This window comes from Oryctolagus cuniculus, chromosome 16 (genome assembly GCF_051225735.1).
Source record: "Oryctolagus cuniculus isolate XC-2025 breed Fujian yellow rabbit chromosome 16, ASM5122573v1, whole genome shotgun sequence".
Lineage (NCBI taxonomy): Eukaryota > Metazoa > Chordata > Mammalia > Lagomorpha > Leporidae > Oryctolagus > Oryctolagus cuniculus.
The window spans coordinates 74,942,145-74,966,103 of record NC_142882.1 but is presented as its reverse complement, the minus strand read 5'-3'; the positions used below and the strand labels follow the sequence as shown (position 1 = coordinate 74,966,103).

Genomic DNA, 23,959 nt, shown 5'->3' with positions numbered 1-23,959 from the left:
ACCGTTGAGGCCATGTGTGTGTGTATGTGTGTGTGTCTCTCTCTCTGTATGACTCTGTCCTTCAAATAGATAAATAAATCCTCCCCAGAAAATGTTTGCTGGAACAGAAAGCAAAGTTTTTTGTTGTTGTTGTTGTTGTTGTTTTGTTTTGTTTTGTTTTGTTTTGTTTTTTTGACAGGCAGAGTGGACAGTGAGAGAGAGAGACAGAGAGAAAGGTCTTCCTTTGCCATTGGATCACCCTCCAATGGCTGCTGCAGCCAGCGCATGTGCTAATCCGAAGCCAGGAGCCAGGTGCCTCTCCTGGTCTCCCATAGGGTGCAGGGCCCAAGCACTTGGGCCATCCTCCACTGCACTCCCTGGCCACAGCAGAGAGCTGGCTTGGAAGAGGGGCAACCGGGACAGAATCCGGCGCCCCGACCGGGACTAGAACCCAGGGTGCCAGTGCCGCAGGCGGAGGATTAGCCTAGTGAGCCGCGGTGCCAGCGCAAAGCTCCTTTTACTGGGCCACCCATCAGAGCACTTAGATAAGAGCGACGATGTGTTCCCAGCTTCCTGTTAGGCCGGCTTTTCAGACGACTTTCCTTCTCCAGGGATCACTCTTTCTCTGACATGTTTTCTTTTCTTCCTCAATGACCTGGAGGATACACATGGGATCAGGACTCAGGGTCGCTGTGTGATTGTCAGGATTGCACCAGCCAGGGGTGGCTGGGCAAGAAGCAAGAGCGCCTGGGACTCAACCTCTGTTCTGCTCACCATTTCCGGTGAGCTGGTGTGGCCCTTGGTGCCTGAGCAGCAGGGGCGCCCATTACAAGTACACACAAAGGCATTCCCTCAACCCAAAGCAGCCCTGCCTGCCCTCATTACAACCCAGCCATGGAAGATGCCCCAAAGAGACCGGAAGGTCCTCGATTGTGTCATAAATGCAGCTGGAGCAGCTTTGTCCAAGGAAAGAGAGCGACACAGGAAAAAGCCATAGGAGAGGGATACTTTGAAAACTGCACGGGGCCAGTGCTGTGGCTTAGCGGGTAAAGCCACTGCCTGCAGTGCCAGCATCCCATATGGGTGCTGGTTCAAGTCCTAGCTGCTCTACTTCCTATATGATTCTCTGCTATGGCCTGGGAAAGCAGTAGAAGATGGCCCAAGTCCTTGGGCCCCTGCATCCACATGGGAGACCCAGCAGAAGCTTCTGGCTCCTGGATTTGGATAGGTGTAGCTCCGGCCATTGCGGCCATCTGGGGAGTAAACCAGCGGATGGAAGACCTTTCTCTTTCTTTCCCCCTCCCTCTGTCTGTAACTCTACCTTTCAAATAAATAAATAAAACTTTGCAAAAAAAGAAAAGAAAATGAAAAGTATTTGAAGACATAGGAATTTTGGGGAAAAATATAAGAAGATAAGGAGGCCCTTCACAGAATGAAAAGCACAGCATGGCCTCTTGAGCAGTGGAACAGGAGCACTGCCTCTACCCAGCTCACCTCTGCACATCCGCTGGACTGTGCAGCTTCTCCCAGAAAACAAGTGGCTGCTGCTCATTAGAGAGCTCATGACAAGACCAGGGCCTTGGCCTCGTGTCAAGGAGGCCATGTCTATGCATTCTCTCTCATCTAATCTCTAACCTCAGTATCCGCAGCTTAGAATCAAATTCCCAAGGAACAGAAATCCAGATTCCTGTATTACTCATTTACATACTCAAAACGAACACGTCCTTGATGTGGACAGAGAGTGTGTCTTCCAGGGCGGTGGGTATCTCTATTGAGTTCTGCAGATCAGCCCATAGCTGGCTCCCAACCATTGAGCCACAAAGTAAGAAACAACCAAGACAAGCTATGAACATTCTATGGCGACTTCCCTGCCAGGTGACGGCATGATGGTCAGCAGAGAAATAAGCATGCTTTACACCTGCTTGTTCTGCATGACGTGTTGGAGCGGGAGACCCAGATCTGAGCTTATTCAAAAGGAAGTAGCCATGCTTCTCACACGAACGCCTGGGAAACAAATGGGTTCCTGAGCTAGAGAGATACAGATGGTTCTCATCTCTTTCTCTTCCTCATTTGTGGACCGATGTGTTGGGTGGATAGATGAAGACTTGCTCAGACATGGCGTCTAGAGTGCTCATGCCCCGAGAACTGATTCTGATCTCCAAAGTGAGGACGTTCTCCCCAGTTTCCCATCTTAACGGGAGGCTGACAGCTGTCTGTCTCCCAGTTCACTCTCACAGGGTTGGGAAGCACTTTGTGCTCTGAGGGGCATGCCGCCTCGCAGCTGTCACCAGGCACTGGCTATTTTGAGAGAAGCCTGTCGGAGAGATAGGGCGCTTGGCTGTTTTCCAAAAAGATGGATTTATTATTTATTTATTTGAAGGGCAGAGCAGGGAGAGAGAGACAGAGACAGAAAAGAGATCTTCTACTTGCTGATTTAGTTTCCCCAAAAGGCTGCAACAGCCAGGGCTGGGCCAGGCCGAAGCCAGGAGCATGGAACGCCGTCTGGGTCTCCCACATGCATGGCAGAGGCCCAAGTACTTGGGCCATCTTCTGCTGCTTTCCCAGGAATGTTAGCAGGGAGTTGGGTTGGAAGTGGAGCAGCTGGGACTTGAACCAGCATCTGACAAGGGAAGCCAGCTCTGCAAGCCGTGGCTTAACCTGCAGTGCCACAGCACTGGGCCCCAGGACTTGGGTCTTAATGGAGTGAACCAATGCCAGCCCTGAGGTCAGGCGGTTGTCGGAACCCAGGAAAGCACCACCTTCCTTCCCCAGCTGTTCCAGTGGACGCCTGGCAGGGAAGCTCCCCTTGCAGGCACCAGCGCTGAGAAGTAGCGTGGACTCGGCTTCTGCTTCTAGGCTCAAGAGATGAAGGCACAGCCCGGCCCCGCGTGCTGGCATCTTCAGCCTCGGCTCCTGGGTGCTGCTTGTCATGCTCTCTAGACCAGAAGGGCAGCTCATACTTGAAACCAAAAGCAACGCTTGGGTTTCTGGGAGAAGAGGGGGGAGTACTATAGTGAAGGAAATGGTAAGAAAACATAAGATGTGACCTGTGTGTCGTTTAAATCAGCAAACGCCAGCTGTTGCCTGTGTCCCATTGAGCCAGTCCCTGGGGTTCCCTCTGCTCAGTCCTTGGACCCCTCCCCCTGCACAGCCCTGCTCCCAGGTCTGCCTCAGGACAGAGCGGCCACCAAATGTCTCCACTTGCCCTGTCCCCACCACACAATTCTAAGTGGGTTTTGCCCCAAGCCAGCTCTTACAGCCCCTATAGAATGTGGCACCGTCATTTTCTATTTTTGTTTTAAGATTTATTTATTTGAAAGAGTCACAGAGAGGCAGAAGCAGAGAGAAATAGAGAGAGGTCTTTCATCTGCTGATTCATTCCCCAGAAGGCCTCAACAGCTGGAGCTGAGCGGATCTGAAGCCTGGAGCCAGGAGCTTCTTCCAGATCTCCCATATGGGTGGTGGGGCCATCCTCTGCTGCTCTCCCAGGTGCATCAGCAGGGAACTGGATCAGAAGTGGAGCAGCCGGGACTTGAACTGGTGCCCATATGAGATGCTGGCGCTGCAGGCTGGGGCATTTAACCTGCTTAAATGACAGTCATTTAAGATGTCCACTCTTCTCTGTGAGCGTGCTGAGACAGGAGTGTCTTGGAGAGAGAGAGAGCAGAAGGAAGAGAATGTTTTTAGCTGGAGCTGCAACTTGAACAGAGACCAGGCCAGGCAGAGAGCAGCAGGCAGCCACTGGGCAGGTTGGGAGGCAGACAGGCTCTCTGCTGACAAGACGGTGTCCCAGGAGGACGCACAGCAGGGCTTGCCTGCATCAGGGGAGGGGCTGCAGATAAACAGCAGACTGCTTCCTATCTCCAACAGCCGGCCTGGCCTGCCTTGGGCGTGCAGATGGCCCCAGGGTGTCTCCTTGGCAACAGGAAGTACACTTTCCCTGCAGGGCTGTGGGCAGGCACGGGCAGTGGGGCATGCAGTGGCTGCTCCTGCCCTGCCCTGCCCTGCCCCGCCCCGCCCCGGCCCTGCACCTACATTTACCTCCTCTCATGCCTCTTCCTTGCTGTCATCATCTGCCCTCGGTCACCCACACTGCTTAAAATCTCCCCCACCCCCCACCCTGGAGACTTCAACTTCCCCACAGAGAGCCAGGAGCCCCGTTAGTTCATGACCCTGAATCCCCTTGTTTCACTGCCTTTGAGCACCCCAAATCCAAGGAGCCCATCAGTGGTCGTAACCTCCTAGAAACGCCCCGACTCAGACATGCTCACCCCAGCGCTGATTCTCAGACCACCTCCCAGATCCCACGGCTCCACCTGCAACGCCGCAGTGTCTGTTCCCAGAGACCTGGACCCCCTGACTTGTCCAAGAGGACCCTGTGCCTCTCTGCTTCCACCACCCAGCCCAGACCCACTCTGTGCTACACGACCATCTCCCCAGGAAAACCAGAGCCCGCGATCTGGCTTCTGACCTAGCTTCTCAGACGCCGAGTGCCCAGCACTGTGTGTCAGCCTTGTGCTTTGCACCTGCTCCTTCATCCCGTCTTCTTCATGGCTCTCAGAGGACTGCTCACCTCCTCCTGTATCCACAGAGTTGGCTGCAGCAGCACAACCAACATCCAGGTTCACCTCCGTGTGTGCCATGACCTCATCACCTCTGGGCTCGGCCTCCATGGGCAAGGTCTTGGTCCCCCTCACCACCACCAGGGGCCTGCTGCCTGCGGCTCGCTCTGGAAACAGCTCCATCAGCCTTTCTTTACTTGCAACCTCGCCTGCCCCACGTGCCCCTCCTCTGGCGTCCGTGGACTACTCACACACATCTCCTCCCAGGACACCCCACTTAGGGTTTGGCGAGCTGTGGCCCACAGCGAGCCTGGCTTTGTGAAGACTGCTGTATTGGGAGGCAACTGTGCTCTGTGGCATCTAGGGCTGCTTTCCTGCAACAAGCCCAGAGTTCCGAAGTCGAGATGGAGATGGGTGGCTGACCCCTCTCCACCCTACACCTCCCTTCCTCCTGACCACTGTCCAACCCCTCGCTGTTATGTGACTGCTGTGCCTCATCACCTTCCTTTTTTAAAAAAAAATTATATATGAGAGTCAGACATCAAGAGAAAGCTCCGTCCTCTGGTTCATCTCCAAATGCCTGCAGTGGCCCCGGTCTCCCACACAGGTGTCAGGGATGCAATAATTTGCACTATCACCGCTGTTTCTGATTTGCATTAGCAGGAAGGGTGGGGGTCAGGAAGCAGAGCTGGGAAGTGGTCCGGGCAGTCGGGTGTCTGCATGCCCCGCGCCCTTACCGCCATCTCACTCTACCCTTCCTGGGCTCCCTCGGGTCACTCCCTATCCCTAGTTCAAAGGCAGGGGAAGTTTCTCATTCTTGGGAGACCCCTCTGCCACATGGATGCTTGTTACATGCTTCCAAGGTGAGGTTTCAGATGCCAGTCCCCAGAGGAGCCACGTCAGTTCATGAAGGCAGCCCCATTAGCATGTGAGCATCCTCCTAACCAGCCTCCAGGAGCTGCAAGTGCCGCCTCTGCCCACCCCAGGCAGCCCCGTTCTCCAGCCCTCCAGGGAGGCTAGGGGTGCGGATTTTATCTCAGCTCCAAAATGCTGGCAACTGCATAAAAGGTGTTATAAACACCAGTGAAGGGCACAAAATGAGATGGGAGAAAGGTTGCACACGGTGCTCCAGGATCCCAAGCCTGAATATCCTGGCTGTGAGAATCTCTGGGTCTGGCATCCAGAGGGTCTTTGTGAGTCCACGTCCCTTTGCTTACTCAGGTGTTTGCCCCTGCAGCACTGTGTCTCTGGTGACAACCTAACATTGTGTTCCTGCTTATGACCCTGGTTCCCATCCCTGCTGTACTACCCTGGTTGGAAATCCCAGACACAGCAGAGGCCACGCCACCCAACCCCTACCCTGTGCCAAGCCAAGGCCCACACGTTACGTAGGACTCAGCTTCCCCCCAGCCACCCTGCTGTCCCCTTATCTTTCCAGCATGGTTGGGTGCCTCTCCCTGGGTCCTCAGAATATTTTGATAACTTTCTGCAAAATGTTACGACAATTGATCATTGTGTCTATGGCTACCTTCCTAAGCGTGGCTTCTCAGTGAGCAGGGACCGTGTCTTGTTAGTTTTCTGATTCCAACTTCCAGCATCAGGCAGGCATTTGGTCAGATCCTATTAAATGCTTGACAAATTAATAAGCAAATAAGAGACAGTTGTGCTGAAAAGAAAATTGCTATCTTGTTTTCCGTCTGCAGAATACTCATGATCTCTGTTGTATAACAGTCTCGTGGTTAACATACGTTTTAGTATCTTCTCAAACAACATATTACCTTAATTTTATTTTAAAAGCTTGTTCCTGTATGCTAAAGTAAATTTTATTGCATCCATCAATAAAAATAGTAACATTGAGTGATAAAAGTTAATGAATACAGTAGAATTTGCCAAAAACATTAAGCTAAACAGTGGCTACACATCTCCTCCAAGTGTGAGATCTGAGGACAATTTTCTACCACAAAGGACAGGGAAGAGTAATATCTTCACCTAAAACTCTTGTCATGTGGAATGAAAATGAAGAATGAGACAATGATAGTGCACATTTCTTGTAAGCAAACATCGAAGGCAAAGTTTCCAGCTTCCTGCAGCGGTGAAAATGCCCTCTCTCCTGCTGGATTTACGGCATACTGTCGATAATCCAGTGAGCTGTGTCTCAGGGGGAGGCTTGTGGGAGCCAGTTGGGTGTGAGTGTTGAATTAACCTCACTTTTGTTTTTGGCCATGGTTGATCGCAACTTGCTCCATCCTTAGAACTTGAAATTAAAACCCTGAGAGAAAGTTCTCATTCCACCAAGAGGTGGCAGTATTGCTTTAAGGCAAACAATAACAACGCCCTATACTGTGTCATTTTTGAGACTTCTGGATTTGTCTATCGCATTCTTAAACTGTAGGCTTCCAAGTGCCCAATACAAATGGCAGCAAAATAAACAAAACGTGACAGTGTCATTTGAAAAAAATTCAGAACGGGTTGACCGATATCGCGCCTAGGTTCAGAGCCTTGCCTTTGGAAGAAATGTGTATGGATTTCTCTGCCTGTTCCTATCGATCAACTTGGAGTGATGCCTGAAACAGGAAAATGGGCCCCGTGTTACAAGTGGTAAGTTTGCTTCTCTGAGAACTTCCAGTCTGGGCTGCCTTCAATCACTGATCTACTCCCCAGCTGGCAAAAATTTATTCTGCAAACACATTCATGTAAATTCCCTTTCTACATTGATCGCTGAGATAGGGCTACAGTCAGGGGTCCTCATTAGTTGATACTCCCTTAGGCCCTGAAAATAGGGTCTTCACTCTTTGGACAGGAGGAGCTAGGGCCATGTTTTTAAGTGAGAAGCAAAATGCTCTAGACTGGGAAGACCGACGTACAGGCTACAGCGGAGGAAGGAGATACTGGAGACTGGGTGGGACCACAGACAAGGAGTACGCAAGACCCCTGTGGTCTTCCTTGCCCTCATCCCATCTCTCAGCAAATCAGTCAGCCAACCACTCCGCCCAACCAGTCCCTCTCAGCCTTGCGCTCAGGTTCGTTCTCACCAAAGGTCACTAGGCTTGACCTGGAAAGAGACAACTTCCCCATTCCCACACTCCTAGGACTGTTGCCACACAGTAAGGCAAAGCTTGCAAAACACAAAACTCACCTTCAGGATTGGTAGGCATGAAGAGTGTGAATACAAACCAAATGAGCAAACATAAGAGGCAAGCAGCCTTTACTGTCAAATGCTGCACAAACTAGGAAGGAAAGAATTACTTGAGCCATCATGGCTTTGATGTTCTCCAGGTATCCCTCTGGAAGATTCTGTGCCACCCTTAACTCCAGCTCTCACTGTAGCGCTACTCTGTTAACCTATTAGCAAGTTCTGTCTTCTCCATATTGTAATAGCTCCCAAATCTGCCTCTCCATTCTGTCTCCATAGTTACTACTTTATTCTGGACATTTGTTTACTGAACAAGTCATTCTCGAGAGCGTGCTACTCCGTAGGTACAGGGCATATTCAACAGTGTGCCCATATCTGATATATTCCAAGGCCCCCAGGGGATGCCTGAAACCATGGATCATACCAAACCGTAAATGACCATGTATGGCTTTTTCTATAGTACATACCTATGCTAAAGTTGAATTTACATACCAGACACAGTAAGAGAGTAGCAACAGGGACTAATATTACAATGATTATAAGCTACCGTGGTGAAGGTTATTTAAAACTTATGAACTGTTTGTTTCTGGAATTTTCTATCTAACCTTTTTGGATTACGGTTGACCACAGGTAACTGAAACTGGAGAGTGAAGCCGCAGACAGGAGCGATGCCTCCTGGACCCTAGAATGCTGAACACAACCCAGGGTGCTTGCTGTCTGGGGCGGAGGGTGGGGGGAGCACGACGAGTGAATGGACAGAGAGGTTGTAATTGTACCTGCGGATGCTGAGGGAGACCAGTGCAGCAGGGAGTGGAGGAACGGATTGGGCAGCGAAGGCAGAGACACTTCTAGGAGGGTCAACCCCATTCCCTGCTAAACTATCAGCACCACCAGCAATCTCGGTTCCCTTGCTGTCTGCCCTACGCCCTGGGCAATCACCAGAGCCATTTTTGTGAACCTCTGGAGCCCCGAGTAGGGCTCCCAAGCCCCTCCCAATCAGGATCACATCCCTGTAGGGTTCCACCCTCTCAGGGCCACGATAGCTGAGACCTTGCACACTACTGCTTACTCTGCCTGTCTTGCACAATTCCTCTGAGGACCTCTCTTAGGAGATGCCTCACTGGGCCCTCCCTAGGCCGAAGGAGCTGCTCATCTCCCTAGGGGGTGAACAGGACACTCCCTGGTGGACCCTAAGCACGACCCTGACCCTCTGTGGCTCGGGGCTTCCTGATCACCTCCTGCTTGACCCACACCATCTTCTTCAGCACATCTCAGTCTCTGGTGCCTGGCACAGCGCTTCCCACACAGGGCACAGCAGAGCCGAATGGGAGCCCCGAGGGTCCCTTTATTGCTGTCTGCCTCCTGGCTCGCTCTGCTCGCTCACAGAGGGATGTCGGGTGACCGACTGTCGGGAGAGTGCTCCTAAGTCCTAGAGTCAGCACAAGAAGCCAGCTCCTGTCTCCAAAGCCCCGTGGTTTTCCCTTCTTGCTAATGTCACTGTTTTCCTTACGTGGTTTTAAAATTCATCAACCCTAAGTTGCATGACTATAAATATGGGATTGCTTCTGAAAACAGAGACTACAGAGAGAACGCAATCCCTCCAGACCCCACCTCTAAAGGCAGTCCTCATGCCTCCGTCTATACCGCCTTCGAGACCTTTTCCCACATATTGTCGCTGCACATCCTGGCTGGGACCAGGCTGTGTGGCAATGTCACTCTTCATGCTGGCAGTCTTACACAAACGAGACGCTTCCTGGCCCAGGTGCAAAACCTCTGAGGTTTTTTTTTTTTTTGGTTTGGTTTGGTTTTTTTTGTATTTGTTCTCCACGTCACCAGTTGCTTCCAACAGGTTATGTCCTGTCGCTTCGGGCCACGTGTTCTGCCCTTATGATATCCTCGGGCTTTGCAAGCTCTCAATGACAAGTGCAACCCAGCCCAGCCGTTTTTGGGGTCCTCACGGCTCTGCTATGATTGATTGCAGGCAACGTCTCCAGGCTCCCGGGGCTGGATGGGGCTCCTGGGTTAGTGACCTCGCCCTGTGTCTCCCAGCTCTCCTATTCTTCCCTGGCCCCCTCATTGCTGAAGTCCATCCCCAAGGTATCTCTTAAAGAAAGGCTGGACTGAAGATCAAATGTCTCATCCTTAATATTTGAAATGCCCACACCACATCCTCACCACCATCATTGATAATTTGGCCACAGCATAGATATCTGGGTTTAAAATGTCCCCAGAACCATAGAAGTGTTGCCCCGTATTTTTTCTTAGTAGCTCACAATGCTGATGAAAAGGTCAACACTTGGTAGTTGAAGTTCTCTCTATCTATCTCTAGCTGGTACCTGCCCAGCTCGGGCCCCATGGTATGTGAGCTGTGTCCATGTGTGCTATTGTCAGAGGAAAGGGACCTGTGCATTTTCCTGTGATCTGCAGAATCAAGCTCCCCTCCCTACTCCAGTAGGTCCCAGGCCCAGTCCTCACCACCTGTGGCTGTGTTAGCTCACTTCCAGGCGCTCTGACTGTGTGGTTCTAGCCCCTGCCCGTCACAGGGGAGACCGTTCTGCATTGCCGGGGTGGGCCAGTCTCCTTACAGGGAGGCTCTCCTGACTGGGGCAGAGGGGACACAGAGGGAAGAGGAGATTGGAAGTGGGACAGGGACGTGGGCCACTGTGCAGAGCATGAAGACAGATGAAGAGGAACACAGACCAGAGAATTCGGTGGATCTAGGAGGCTGGGCCTCCCTCTGTGGACAGCCAGCAGGGCAGTAGGGAGGCTGAACGTTGGAGGATGTGTGCACGGTGCTGAATTCTGCAAACAGTCAGAACAAAGGGGAAACGGATTCCAGAGGCGAGAATCCTAGAACCTAGAGAGGGATCACAGGAGCTTCCAGGCAGGAAAGTAGCTTTGAAGATGCTGCGATTCTGATCCAGTGAGAACTGTGCCCAGTTCTGACCTCTGGAACTTAGGCTAATAAATAGGTGTACATGTATCTACCTATGTGTCCTTTTAAGTCGCTAAGTTCACAGAAATTTGTTTTAGCAGCAATAGACAATGAGTACATTTATGTTTTAATAATGCCAAAATTTCACCCCCAAATCATTTTCCTTATACTTGTATTCTAGCAGTTGCTGAGAAAACTCTTAAACTTTCTTCACAGACATGGGTAATTTTCAATATCTTAATTTTTCCAAGTGTGTCCTGGAAAATATTTGATTTTGCTTTCATTTATAGTCCTCTAATTTTTTGAAACAAAATTGAGCATCTTTTATATATTTGTTAAATATGTTCTATTTTGTTTAAAATCACACTTTTTTTTCTACACAAATTTCTAAAACTTCCAATTGTTAGGACTGTGTGTTAAAAATATATCCTGCAGGGCCAGTGCCGCAGCTTACTAGGCTAATCCTCCTCCTTGCGGCGCCGGAACACTGGGTTCTAGTCCTGGTTGGGGTGCCGGTTGTGTCCCGGTTGCTCCTCTTCCAGGTCAGCTCTCTGCTGTGGCCCGGGTGGGCAGTGGAGGATGGCCCAAGTGCTTGGGCCCTGCACCCGCATGGGAGACCAGGAGGAAGCACCTGGCTCCTGGCTTTGGATTGACGCAGCACGCTGGCCATAGCAGCCATATCGGGGGTGAACCAACGGAGAAGGAAGACCTTTCTCTCTGTCTCTCTGTCTCTGTCTAACTCTGACTGTCAAAAAAAAAAAAATATCTTGTCATCTGGCTGAAAAACCCATGAGAGCACTTCAGGCATGGAAAACCAAGACACTGTAGCAAAAAATGACCTACATGAAAGATCTCTGTGAGTGAGACCCCAGTGGAAAGAAGGGGCCATCAAAGAAGGAGGTACCTTTCTCTTAAGGGAGGAGAGAACTTCCACTTTGACTATGGCCTTGTCTAAATACTGATGGAGTTTGTGGACTCAAAAGGTTTCCATAGCCTTGGCAGCTCATGACAAGAGCCTCTGGTGATTACTGACTTCATAAATAAGAGTGTCAATTGTTAAATCAACAACAGGAGTCACTGTGCACTTGCTCCCCACGTAGGATCTCTGCCCTTAATGTGTTGTACTATGCGAATTAACGGTAAAACTACTACTCAACCAGTACTCTATACTTTGTGTGTGTGGGTGAGTGGGTGGGTGCAAACTGTTGAAATCTTTACTTAGTATGGAGTTGGTCTTCTGCATTAAAGTTAATTAAAAATTAATCTTAATGAAGAACAGGATGGGAGAGGGGAGTAGGAGGTGGGGCGGGAGTGGGGGTGGGAAGGCGGGTATGGAGGAAGAACTATAATCCTATAAAATTTGTATTTATTAAATAAAAGCTTTCTTAAACATATATATATATATATGTATATATATATATCCTGTCAGGTATTTGTTAAATAAATTGAATTTAGTTACTTGTATTTTCTGACTTCACTGGAAGTTATTTTACATATTAAAGCAAGCATCAAACCCTGACAGCCGCCTAACTGGACACCAACCCCTTAGTAAGTCTCCTTATCTTTTAACGAATCATTTCATGGCTGGGAACAAAGGACTACCTTTCCCAGCTCTCCTTGCAGCTGTGTCTGACCAGCAAGATGTAAGTCGGATTCTTGGACAGCTGTTTAAAGTTATTACTCAGCTTGGAGGGGTGGTTTTTGTTATTGTCCTTCTGACTATTTTTCTGGCCTGAATTCAGACATAGTGGTTGCTGCTCTAGCAGCCATTTGGACCATGAGGTAGCTGTGCAAATGGAAAATATTTAGTAGTTGGTAGACTAGAAAGGTAAGAGAATGAGTTTCCTAGTGACTCACTGAAGTCACCAAACCTCCTTGGCAGCCTTCTGTGTGTGAATGAGGAACTTCTCTCTCACCAAGTTGCAGTCATTGCGTGATATTCTTTTGTAGGCAGTGAAATCTGATTGTAATAGACTTCTTGCACTGATGCACTGTGTCTTTTATCTTTTATCTCTTACCTCGCCAGCCTCCCTGTCTCTTTGTTCTGTTTTCCAGGTGACCTTCTTGATTTCATCTTTAAAATTGTTTTTAATTTCTGCAGTTACAACTCTATGCTCTAAAAGTTATTTCTTTTAATATTATGAGCTGTCTTGTTTTGTGTATGCAATAGCTTTGAAATCTCAGAAGCCACCACTTGGAAAAGCCTCTCCTGTTTTGAATCTGTTCCCTAAATGATTTGTTTCCTTTGATGTCACTCTTGTTTCTCGCTTGGTTTATTGTGTTTTCCTTTTCATGTTGGAGAGTCTCATCTGGTATTTATTGATCCTTGATTTCTGTCTTTGTGAGACAGTAACAGAACACATTCACGTCATCACGTGCCTTTGGATGAAACACTGAGAAAAACACCAAGTTCTATGATGTTTCTGCCAAGCATGCATAACCTGAACTTGACCATGAAGAAACATCAGGTAAATGCAAACTGAAGACATTCTACAACATAATTGACTGGCAGCCTCAGAGCTCAATACCACGAAACTCAAAGACCAGGAGACTGGTCCCCTACAGGAGACTAGAAGTGAGACAGCTGGATGCAACTTACTCTGGATTTTTTAAAACTTATTGACTAACTCTGAAGTCCACAAGCATAATTAGATAATAATATGACAGTCACGTGTCACATAACAACTGGAATACATTCTGAGAAATGCATGGTTAGCATGCAAACACAACAGTGTATGTGCACAAACCTCAGCTATGTAGGTCAATCATTGCGTGTGGTTTCTTGATGGAATCAGTGCAGTCAGTGTTTTCAAAATAGAGGAGAGGTGTACATGCCAAAGCAATGACATAGGCATAGTATAGTAAACACATAAAGCAGTCACGGCTGTTCACTATCAGTTTCAGGCTTTACATCCTGTGCTTACTGCATGTGCTACACCTTCACCCACTGATAGTGCAGGAGGTTTGCTGACACCGGCATCACCTCGACCACGTGAATTGCGCTGTGATGTCAGGTCCCACAGATGACCACATCCCTGGGCAATGGGGGTTGGCCAGTGATACTGTACTATTACAGGATCACTAGCCTGTAAGTAATCAGTCATTGATTAAACCAGTTATGTGTTGCAGGACCGGATGACTGGATGATATCAATATTCATTCTCTGTTTTGAAATTATCCTGTAATTATGTACAAAAATGCTTTCCAGAAATATGTATTAGAGTACAAAAGACAGTATGTCTGCCACTGACTCAAACAGTTCAGAAAATAAGATGTATATTGATTGACCTTTCCTTCTATCTCTATTTACCTGCCTCTTGGTGAGCAAAGAGAAAAGGGATACAGTGCACATATTAAAATGGTACTACTTCCAGAACCTGGGCATGTTATAAGCAGAAATTCTTTGTATTTTTCTTCTGACTTTTCTATAAACTTAAATTGTGCCAACATTTTAAAGAATGTTAATTATGTCAATATTAAGATGTTCTGGGAGCACCAGGGACATTTTCAGGGCTGGTTAGTGTGCAGGCAAGTGACACAGGGTGTGGAAAAAGCACAAGGTGAAGAGAGGAGGAGACAGAGGATCTGTGCTGGTTTTAAGCAGCCTTCTTGTGTGCGAGAGGCCCAACTGCACAGAATTATGTCATCTATCTGTAACATTGAATAAATCTTCCTCTTTTTTTAAGGTTTTTATTTATTTATTTGAGAAGTAGAGTTACAGACAGTAAGAGGGAGAGGAGACAGAGAGAGAGGTCTTCCTTTCTCTGGTTCACTCCCTAAATGGCTGCAATGGCCAGAGCTGAGCCAATCAGGAGCCACGAGCTTTTTCCAGGTCTTCCATGTGGATACAAGAGCCCAAGGACTTGGGCGATCTTCCACTGCTTTCCCAGGCCATAGCAGAGAGCTGGATTGGAAGAAGAGCAGCCAGGATTTAACCTATTGTGCCACAGCACCAGCCCCTAAGTCTTCCCTTCTGACAAGCAGGTTTCTATACCTTGCCAAAAAAAAAAGAAAAAAAAAAAGTCTTATCTTTATTATTTTAACATTCTGGTTTGGGTTTCTCTTTTTTAAAGAAGTCTTCTTTACTAGCAAGACAATGCATGAAAATGAACGTCCAAACTAATTAGTACACAAATTAAAATGCCCACAGAGTTAGAAACAATTTGAATGTGGGATCTTTCTCACCAATTCTTGGCTGTCTCCAGTGAGTTTAATGCAATCCCACCACGAGAGTGAAAATTTCTCCTGGGGAAATTTGTTTTCAAGACTCCAGGATCAGGCATGATTTTTCCACGGCAGGCGCTCTTGTGTTTCTGCCAACGCCAGATCAAGGAAGCGCAGGCCCCGCGCCGCCTTCAGCGCCCCTCATCATGCTGCAGGAGGCAGTCGGAGGTCACCCGACGCTTTCAGTGTGCTTCTAGCTTGCTATTAGGAAACTCTGTCCTAGAGTTTCTTCTTGGTTTTATGTCAAATGGATCGTAGGTTTTGGAAAGAAAGCATAGAATTATAAGAACACTCAACCAGAATGAAAATGATTTAAACATCCTTTAAAAAGCCCTATTTTGGGGAGAGAGTTATAATTTTGCAATAGTCCTACAAAGCAAGTTCTCAAATGCAGGCACTGTGTCTTTTAATTTGCCTGTCCCCTCCAAAAAAAAAATATTCAGAGCTGTGTAACCTTCAAGTGTCCGACAAATGTGGGTTGCATTGAATCATTCCAATTAGTAGGAGAAAATTTTATTAAACTTTTGTGCCAAGTTCCAATATGAAAATACTTCCAAAGCAAAGTGTAGAAGTGACATTAAAATTTTCGACTTGCAAAAGTAAGCAATTAAGAGTAATATTCCAAAATAAGTCTGACCTGTCTCCTGTGAATAAGCGGTTTACTTTGGCAGCTGCTGGAGTTTGTCTTGGGTGGCTTCATAATGATCCCATACCATAACTGTTCTCTCCCAGACCAGTGGAGATTGGTTTTTTGTTCGGCTATCTAACTGATTTCTTAAGCTAAAACAAATATATTTTCATATCATCTTCAAACAACAATATTTTCCACTTTAAAATAGTTTATGTTCAGCAAAGAAAAATTTGAAAAGTATGACAAAGTTGGAAAAAGAAATGATTTATAGTTCCTTCCTCCAACCGAACCCATGTTTGATACATTCTTCTGGTTGTTATCACAGACAAAAAAATGTTTGATTAATTGCTTTTGCATCAGAAGTTAGCCTGCATTAAATGCTGAGCGGAGCAATGTCTACATTACAATGTGCCGCCTGCTCGTGAACTCTCCCACACTTTCCTTCGTGCTGTCAGTCAGCTCCTCCGTTGGGAGAAACACTTTGATTCCACTTACAAACTGTTCTCACACATGTGTGTTGAAGGAACAGAATGTTCCGGCACATGTGTGTTCTGAAAACAGCACTTCTCAAACTTTACTGGGCACACAACTCCTCTGCTGAGTTTGCTAAAGTGCAGGGTTGGCATTTTCATAGGTTTCTAGGTGATGCTGAAACTGGCCGTCTACGAACACTTATTTAATAGCAAGATCATCACATGACCTACAACATAGGGAATTTATGGAAGACATTTTTGCCTTCACACATCTACCTACTGTTCAACCACTGCCACAGCACTGACCCGGTTTCTGGGAAGACATAGAACTGCTTCTCATACCTGGAAAAGTTCCCACAGCCCAAGGGTGGAGTAGCACTTATTTACTGCAACGCAAGTGAAAATATTGAGCAACTAGGATGAGTCTGTTTTTTGCACAGGAAGCCTTCCAGGGCTCACAAACCATCTGTTCATCTTTTCTCCCACAGTGGTAACACCTCTCCTATCTGGGCACCTGGCTTCTGAGAACAAAGGCTGCAGGATTGGGATGTGGCCAAGTCACCAAGTTCCAGCCAATGGGATCGAAGCAAAGGACATCAACAAGCCGTCAGTTGAGGTTGACAATTACATTAAATTAAGATATTGTATTTATCTTGGTTAAGTTACAACCCAGGTATAGTCTGCAAAGATTTCAACAGGAAGTTCATGTTCCAGAGGATGTCACAGTCAAAAAGCCCGGATCCCAGAAGTGACTCAGTGTCTGCTACTCTAAGTGGTTATGCTAAGAACGAAGAAACACTCTGTTCCTGTCATTCATATCAGGATCAACATGGGACTCTGCTAATCATGAATTTCAGAAACAGATTTTTAAGGGTGAATGAAAGTTACAGGCTACCAGTTAGCATAATGAATGCTACAAGGAGCTCTCATTGGCTAATTTAAGCTGTCCTGATATAAGGTGCCCTAAAATGTTTTAGAGACACTTCCTACCCTGGTGTAAATAGACAATCCATCGAGGCCTGTGGCCTGCACCTTTAGGAGTCACACCTGTGCCTTAATTCCCAACTATTGGAGTTCAGCCTTTGGGTTCAGAGGTTCATTTGGCTTCTGGATTCTGACCCCATAGACAACCAGTTCGATTCTGGAGTACTGTCATTCCTGCCTCGGTTGAATATTTTGTGCCAATGAGATTGGAGTTTGGAGGAGTGAAAATGGAGACCTTGTTGAATTGAAAAAATAGACTATTTGTATTTTGACAAACCAATGCTTTGTTACAAATTCTGAGCCAGTTTGGTTTTTTTGTTTGTTGTTTTTTGTTTTTTGTTTTTTGTTTTTTTTTTTTTTGACAGGCAGAGTGGACAGAGAGAGAGAGAGAGAGACAGAGAGAAAGGTCTTCCTTTGCCATTGGTTCACCCTCCAATGGCCGCCAAGGCCGGCGCCTCCTCCGAAGGCAGGAGCCAGGTGCTTCTCCTGGTCTCCCATGGGGTACAGGGCCCAAGCACTTGGGCCATCCTCCACTGCACTCCCTGGCCACAGCAGAGAGCTGGCCTGGAAGAGGGGCAACCGGGACAGAATCCGGCACCCCAACCAGGACTAGAACCTGGTGTTCTGGTGCCGTAAGGCGGAGGATTAGCCTAGTGAGCCACGGCGCCGGCCGCCAGTTTGCTCTGAGAGTCATTTTCTGTATAACTCAGTAGCAAAGGGTGCAAAGCAGCTAACACGTTCACCTCCAATCTCCTGTTTGCTGACAGAAAAAATTCCCAAGACCCAGGTAGGGACAAACTGAGTGCACAGCACAGGGCAGCTGGAGACCCAGAAGCTGGATGTCCTGAAGCCGGCGGAGCCTCCATAGATGTCTCGCCTGTTCTCCTCCAGAAGCGTTTTGACTCAGTGAGAAATACATTTCCCACTGTGTCAGTCATTACCATCTTGAGTTCTCTGTTACCCACAGCAGAACTTACTCTTAGAGTTCCGATGCCCCAGTGACCGTCCCACGGACAGCTTCCATGGCCTACCCTCCCGCCTCAGGCTGGTCCTCACCTGTGGTTGAGGGTGCTCCCCTGGCCCGTGCACCCGGCCCTCTCAGACACTCTGCACTCCCCTGGTACCCCTTCCCATCAGATAGCCTACTCCGCCAGGGGCCTCCCTAGGTGGCGACTTAATCACTCCCCTTTGTATTTCAAGGAACCGATTTCTGATTTTAACCACGTTCCAATGACAGATACATCCGGAGACAGACATTTTGTCCTTAGACTCTATCTTACCATATGAGACTTATTGTTCAGGATCAAATATAAGCCAAAGCCCACATAACATGATCTGCAATAGTCATGTTTTTCAGTTATTTTCTTTATCTCACCCTTTGTGTTCTCTGTTTTAAAAAAAGCTTTTCAAGATTACAAATGCCTCAGGACTGTGTAATACTCAAGGTTGTGTACCATGACTGCTGGGTAGGATGCCCCTCAAGTCCGTCACCATCTTCAACCTTCCTGTCCTGGCTCCTTCCTTCCTTTTCCAGTAAAGCAGAAAGGAGCCAGATAAAAGGCCTCTCATATCCAGGATCTGTCCAACTTTCTGTACAGTTCAGCACCGCAGTTTGGATCTTAGAGGATTTCCTCTTCATGCAAAGTCCAGCTCATGAAGAACAGCAGAGATAATGATGTAGTGAGTGTTCTAGGGTCAACAGGAGTTCAAGTCACAGTAGCAGCTATCCGCCCCAAGGCAAATTACTTAACAACTCTGCGCCACGATCTCCTCCTTGAAAAACAGGACGAATGGGAATGGGTATCTAGGCAGTACTTACGATGCCTCTTGGGAACCCTGCATCCCGTACAAGAGTGCCAGGCTGGAATCCTGGCTGCTCCGATTTAGAACTAGCTTCCTGCTAATGTGCACCCTGGGAGGCAGCAGATGGTGGCTCAGGTACTTGGGTCCCTGCCACCCTCATGGGGGACCTAAATGAAGTTTCAGGCTCCTGGCATTGGCCTGAGCCAGCACTGGCTGTTGTGGGGAGTTGGGGAGTGAACTAGTAGATGGAAGATCTCTCTTCCACTATCTCTGTCTCTGTACCTCTCTCCCTCTGTCTTTCAAATAAATGAATAAAAAGTTTAAAAGCTAAGAATTATAATAAAGCTTACCTTACAATGTAGTTGTCAGGATTAAATAAGACAATAAATGTTAAGAGCTTAATACAGTATTTGACATGAAGTAAGCATTTGATATTCAAACTAGTCACTCAATGTGTGCTATAAGCAAAGTAATACATAATGCTGTTGGAAATTGGAAGTGAGGTTAACTGGGTTCCTACCCTTAAGTTTGGACATCTTGTAGAAGAGATAAAACATATAAAGTGGATATTTACAGTAGAGATGGACATATGTTAAGTTAATCCAATAAAAGTTTTATTGTTTGTTTCAGTTTGAACAGGATTTGGCTCCTCAAGCTCATGTAGATGTTTAAACCCAAAGTTTTATGTTAAAAGCATTTGATTAATGGTTGATGGACTAGGGTGGAGGCTAGATCCAATTATGGCATCTGAAGGTGAGGCCTTTGGGAAGTGACTGAGTTGCATTAAGTTGCTAGAGTGTAGCTCATGATCAAATCGTGATGCCATTGTAAGGAGAGACCATGCAGAGGGAAGATGAGAGTGTGTTCCCTGAGTCTCTGCATCCTGGCTTGCTGGGATCCCTCCACCTTCTGCCAGTGTTTCCAAAGGTCTGATGCAATGAGGCAACATGACCTCGGACTGTGAATCTCCAAAACCATAGCCTAAGCAAACCCAGGTCCTTCCTCAGTAGCTTCCCTCAGGTATTCTAGTTAAAGTAATGAAGTGATGAATACAGTACTGAAGATGGCTAGTATGTTGCTATTTTGCTGGCATTAAGTCTAATTCCCCTCACTTGGAATCTGATTGGTCTTAGTGACTCGCTTAACTAATGGAAGGTGACAGAAGTGATGCTCCAGGGCTTCCACTCTGTCTCCAGAAGGAAGGGGGGTAGCCAGGCATCTTATTGAAGTCCAAGTATGGGGGTGGGGGGTCATGATGCTGTCAGGAAGCCCAAGATGTCCAACTGCTGAATCTGCATGGACATAGCAGTAGACCTGACTGTTCCAGCTGTACCAGTCCGGGCAGCAAACATGTCAAGAAATAGCATCTCAATAGCCTAGCAAACACGAAATGGAGAAGAACCAGTTCCCCACACCTCTGGCCTTGGCTGAACCATCCTAGCCAACTAAATTGATGTAGCTTCAGACAAGCTAGTTAACCTGTCTATGCTGCAGATGAGTTATCTCAACTGGGGTTATGGTAGTCATCATTCCATGTCTGTATGCATGCTGGGATGAGGACAACAGGGCACGCATCAGGGAGAAGAGAGCAGGCTCGAGACTGCTATCTGTAGGGAGGGCTGCTTGCAGGAGATTCCTGGGCCTGGCCCCCAAGAACCTGGCTGGTAAAAAGTTTCCCATACAAGGAAATGCTCTAACAATCATGTCTCACTATGGCTAGACCATTTGTGCAACAGTGTGCTATGTTTGGAATACCTGCTTTCATTCTGGAGTATGGAATTTTAGGTAGAAGGTTCCTGTTTGGCCAGTCCTCGATAAGAATAGATGTGAAAGGAAACCTTGGCCACCAACTCTGTAATGAACTACCCAAGTAGCTAACACCCTGCATGTGTCATCACAACTCATTATTGACGGAATTAAGCCACTCCACTGTAAGAGAACTCTTGGAAACTTGGGCCTGATTCCCCCCTGCTTTATCCCTAAACCTTTTTCCTTTTCTGGTCTGACTTTATGTCTTTTCATGGTCTCAAATCCTAGCCCTGAGTACAAAGAGATGCTGAGTACTGTGACTCCTTCTCTGAAATCACTGGTTTTGAAGGCTGGTCTTTGGAATCCTTGTTGCACAAGTCTTCACACACTGAGAGAGGAGAGATGGCTCTTCAACTCTCTTTCCATCAAAGGAAGTATCCCTGCAAACTTGCTGCCTCCATGCTTTTCCTCCTTCCCAAGACAGGTGTACTGAATTTTCTTAGTCATTTCCAACCAAAGTGGCCTGTGGACACGAGCATGGGTGTCCGAGGTGACCTTCTGGCTCCTCAGCGATAGAGGAGCTGTATAACAGCTACCTTGCTACCAGCACCACAGTGGTTCACCTATATTTCACTGTTTTTAGCCAGTGTGTTTGCCTTATGTGGGTGTAGTATAAAGGCTTTTATCTTATTAGACTAAAGATATTGAAATTTCCTTATAAAGTATTTACCCAAAGACTGATTTGCTGATAGAGTATTTACTTTGCAATTACATGGCAGGATTTCTTAAATTTATGGCTTGTCAATAAAAAACCTGAAAATGAGACATTAGCAGGGATCTAAATCCACCACATAAAAATCCAAACAGGATACTCTGCCATATAGCACACCCGCCTCACACTGTGCGATATACGTAACTTATTTTCAGATGGCTTTCCTGGTAATCTTTGTAATTATATTTCTTTGATCTTGGAAAATAATGAGGGCTTATGCATGATGACAAGCAAAGCTCTTAGATTTGGATCTAGAAATCAACTGAGTATAGTATGGCTGTTCATTCAATAACCAAGTAAACTACAGAGTGTGATGTGCAGGATCCCTGCTATGCACTTTAGACCATGCGGTATACATAGGGCCAAGAGTTCTAACCTATTCTATGTTCTAAAGATGTGGCACTCGGAAAGCAATTTATCCTTTCCGGGCTTCCATTATACTACCTCTAGAATGAAAGGTGTGAGTGAACCACAATTAAAAAAATATATATTTATTTGAAAGGCAGAGTGACAGAGACACAGATTTTTTTTTTTAACGGCAGAGTTAGAGGGCTGGCACTGTGGTGCAGTGGGTTAAAGCCCTGGCCTGAAGTGCCGGCATGCCATATGGGCGCTGGTTCTAGTCCTGGCTGCTCCTCTTCCGATCCAGTCCTCTGCTATGGCCTGGGATAGCAGTAGAAGATGGCCCAAGAAACTCCTGGCTTCTGGCTTCAGATTGGCACAGCTCCAGCCATTGCAGCTATCTGGGGAGTGAACCATCGGATGGAAGACCTCTCTCTGTCTCTACTTCTCTCTGTAACTCTGTCTTTCAAATAAATAAAATCTTAAAAAAAAAAAAAAGGCAGAATTAGTGAAGAGAGAGAGAGTATGAGCCACACATTCTATGATTCAATTTTTTTTTCTATGATTCAATGTTAATAGGAAGTGTGGGATAAGTGCATTTTGTAGGAAGAAGAGGGCCCTAGAGTCTAAAATAGGAAAACTTAGAGATGGGAGAGACACTCCTCTTGGGATAAGGAGCTGGCGCGAAGGTACAGGCATGGTATCTACTCCGAGAGAGATGTCAACGTGAAATAATAATGCTGCTAGTCATAGCTAACCTTTACTGAGCATTCAGTACCGCACATCGTCTCACTCAACCCCCCCAGCCAAACTAGGTAATGTTGTATTCCTATTTTCTAGAAGGGAAAACTGAGGCATAGCAAGGTTCAGAATTTGCATGAGGTCACAGAGCAAGTGGCAGGACCCGGAAGTGAACCCCAATCATCTGAAACTCCAGAGAATGTTCTCACCGTTGCCTCAGCAGCCCCACGGGGAGGCCGGCAGTAACACCTGCCCCAGGAGCACTGTGGTGCAGGTGAATTTAGCATAAGCAGAAAATGATAGACCAGCATCAGGAAGAAGAATGATAGTTACACTCCTGGAGAGCCAAAAGCGCATTTTTCATACGTTAGTTCTGTCACGGGTGTTTTTTCTAATTACCATTTTACATAGAAGCCATCTAAGCTCAGCACGCTCAAGCTGCACAAGGTCAAGGTGGTTTACAGGAAAGCTGGGTCTCAGAGCTGAGTTTGTCTGACTTCAGAGACGCTTCTTGTTTCACCATGCCGTGCTGGATTTTTGGCAAGAAGAAAATAACGATTTGCGAATATTAAAAATAGTGGTAGCTTGATGCATGCTTTTATTTATAGGAAATTCTAGAACCAGGCAAACTAGGCTATAGGGCTAGGAAGTAGATCAGTGTTTTCTTGAGGGCAGAGAGTGAGGGACACAGAGGGACTTCAGGGAGTGATGGAAAGATGTTTTATCCTGATTGTGTTGGTGATTATCTATCCTCATCCAAACTCATGGAGCAGGGTGCTTAAAATGGGTGCATTTTATTGTATGCAAATAACACCACAAAAAATTTGATTTTCGAGAAGCCTAGCTGAATACAGTATTTGGTCCTTCAGTCAGAGGCTGGGAACACCCACAGAATGCATCCTTTTCACGTGTGTGGGATCATCACGGTGGACAGGAAACACGGACTCTTAGCATCCCTTCCAGTCTCCTTCAGTGACTTCTTCCTGTACTGCGGAGGCTGAACAGCTCAAAATCCGCTTTCTCTGATTCCTCCACTTACAGATAAGGCCTGAGTGTGAGTTTAACTTCCAACTGAATAGACTAGAAAGGCAGGCGTGAGCCCAGGCCACCTGGCCGCTGCACTGTTCTGCTGCTGGCTACAGAGCTAGTTCTGGGTTTTCCTGCAGCACCGTTCCAACACGCAGTGCCCAGCTCCTCAAGGGCCAGAACCAGGGCCAGCAAGGATGATGGTGACTTTCCCATCCCCAGCTGGTACAAGGGCAGCGCGTTCCAGAACCCCAAAGCTTCTGTTACAGACTCGATGCCACACGGTGTGACTGCAGCAGCGGCTCCTGCCCCCGGCTCATCAGCTCCAGGGGGCCACACGTTGTGGTGCAGCATGTTAAACCTCTGCTTGGGATGTCCAAATCCTGTGCCTGGCCAAATCAGAGTGCCTGGTTTCAAGTCCCGCCTCTTTCCAATTCAGCTTCCTACTAATGGTGAACCAGTGGATGGAAGACATTCTCTCTCTCTCTCTCATGCTCTGTCTTTCAAAAATATAAAATTGATAAAAATATCCAACAGCATCATCCAGTTAATGGCAAAATGCACTGAATCCTGACTTTTTACCGGGACAAGCGAAGATACAAGCA

General features: G+C 47.1%; 1 long non-coding RNA gene across 8 annotated transcripts in view; it reads left to right on the top strand.

The window, feature by feature from the left end:
• Positions 1–23,959, top strand: part of LOC149121826 (uncharacterized) — a 70,936-nt gene that overhangs the window by 28,333 nt on the left and 18,644 nt on the right. The window contains exon 3 of one of the 8 annotated variants that reach the window (XR_016222720.1): positions 16,426–16,553. The exons of 2 other annotated variants lie outside the window; for them this stretch is intronic. This is a non-coding gene — a long non-coding RNA (uncharacterized LOC149121826). Of the gene's footprint in view, positions 1–2,751; positions 2,771–3,365; positions 3,959–4,570; positions 6,369–7,030; positions 7,140–16,425; positions 16,554–23,959 lie in introns of those variants that run through there. 5 more of the 8 variants (XR_016222723.1, XR_016222714.1, XR_016222722.1 and 2 more) reach the window with 5 other exon arrangements.